Genomic DNA, 2,215 nt, shown 5'->3' on the forward strand with positions numbered 1-2,215 from the left:
TGAGCATTACACAAGGGGTCTTCAAAAAGTCACCTGTCATGCTCTGGAAATCAAACTATCTGACTTTCAACTTAAAAAAAAAACTAGGTGAAATTCTTGCGGTGGAAAATGAGCAACTCGGTGGGGCTTAGCGCCTACGCGCCAGGCTGCCTTCCTCCAGCTGGCTGCAAAGCCCTGTCCTCCAGTCTCATCACCCGCAGTTCCCGGAGCAGCCACCAGGGGGCGCCCTGTCTCTGTGGACGCACCTGCCGGGAGTGTTGCCGGAGGCGGTGCCATGCCGGGTCACCTTTGGTTTTCTGTTTTCCAGGTCCGTCCGCATTGGAGCACGTCTGTGGCTCCTCCTGTCTTTGCAGCTGAGCCATGCCTACTGTGCAGACAGGGGCCAAGCTCCTGAGAACTCACCCACTTGGTTCTTGCCTTCGGGCGGGCATGACCTCTCCTGCCTGGGGTTTCTGGATTCCACATGGGGACAGTAATAAGGGTTTGCACACTGTGTCAAGGAGTTGAGCTTAAAGAAGGCCTGCATGTAAAGAGTCTGGGCCCAGACTGGGCCCCAGGCCCTCCCCTGGAAAGGGCAGAGAGATCTCTGGGCCACGGGAGAGCAGAGGACGAGCGAGGTCTGGACAAGCCCTCAGCCGAGAGGCTCCGTCCCAGGAGGCAGGCGAGGACGACAGCACAGCCACAGGCCCTGCCCCCAGCCACATCCCTCAGGGGATGGAGACCCTGAGAAGACTACCCTGTGGGGTCTCATTTCGGAGACGAGGCAGGGGCCCAGCGGCTGCTAGACGTCACCAGGGAGGGAGCAGGACTCGTGGCCAGGGGCCAGCAGGCCCTAAGCCCACGGACGCTGGGCAGCGATCCAGACGCCTCCTGCCCGGGGGCAAGAGTGACCCGAAGACCCCACCTTAGGGAGGCAGGGGACACGGACGAGCAGCGCCTGTCACAGAGGCTGCGGTGACAACTGGCCACGGCGTCCCTTCTGTCCCCCTCACCCTACGTGGTACCCGGCTGGCCAGGGTGAGGTGGCATGGCTGGTTCTCAAGAGCAAACAGAGCTAAGAATTTTCTGTTTTTCAGGAAGGGCCCACGCCATGCACGCCGATGCTGTGGCCCCATGGGAAATCCCGGCTGGTGTCCAGGGACCCTGCCCCCTGGGTGCCGCCATACTGCGGCCCAGCCAGCGAGGCTGGGGACGATTAGGCCAAGGCAGCTGTCGGGGTGCCCATATCTCTTTCTCTCTCTCTTAGGAGAAATAAATGAATAAACATATTTAAAAAGATACTAACAATAAACTGGACTCCGATTCCTTCAGCTCATCCGACGGCCCCTGGGGTCCGAGAAGAGTGCTCAGCTGTGCCCGCTCCACCAGGCCCTGTCACACACTGGCCTGCCGAGGGGACAGCGGCAGACCTGGAGGGGGTCTTGTTTACTCCCAGGACCCCCTTCTGTGGTTGGGTGTGTTGGCGATGGAATTTGCTGATTATGGACAGATTTGCGGGCCTTTGCCGGGGACAGTGAACAGTGCCCTGGCCCGCTGCCCGCCCCCCGCAGGGACCGGACGGCTCGGGGGACTCGGGCAGGAGCCCTGGGCTCCCCTCTGCCCGTCTGTGCTCCCGAGCCGTGATCCGAGCCTTCCACCTAGGACACGGGGGCCGTGATCCGAGCCTTCCACCTAGGACAGTCTCGTGACCACAGCCCGGCCTCCATCCTGGGAAGCGTGTTTCTCCCACAGCCGGGCAGGGTGGGAGCCGCTGTCCGGAGCCCCGAGCACAGCCGCGGCCGCCCGCTGAGCTGCACTGGAGACGGGCCTGGAGACCCCAGTCCTGATGTCCGGTAAGCACGCCCGCCCCCGCCAGCCTGCATGTTCTCCGTGCCCAGGGCCCTCAGGGTGAGTTTGGTAGAGGCACAGCTGCCGAGTTGTCGGTCTCACCTCAGCACCCCCGATGGCGCAGCGCCCAGCCACCGTCCCCACGTGTGTCCTGGTCCCCTCCTCTGCAATGACGCCATTATTGTTCCACAGTGAAGAAAACGAGCCAAACTCCAGAGAGCTGGACATGCCCCTGGCTCTCGGCCAAGCTGGCACCTGGACCCTGGGCGCCTGGCCACCCTCCTGGCCGCCCTCCTGGCCGCCCTCCTGGCCGCCCTCCTGGCCCCCTCCTGGCCACCGTCCTGGCCACCATTCTGGCCACCATCCTGGCCGCTGGCTGCAGAGTGTC

This window comes from Tupaia chinensis, unplaced genomic scaffold (genome assembly GCF_000334495.1).
Source record: "Tupaia chinensis unplaced genomic scaffold, TupChi_1.0 Scaffold139767_1, whole genome shotgun sequence".
Taxonomy (NCBI): Eukaryota; Metazoa; Chordata; class Mammalia; order Scandentia; family Tupaiidae; genus Tupaia; species Tupaia belangeri.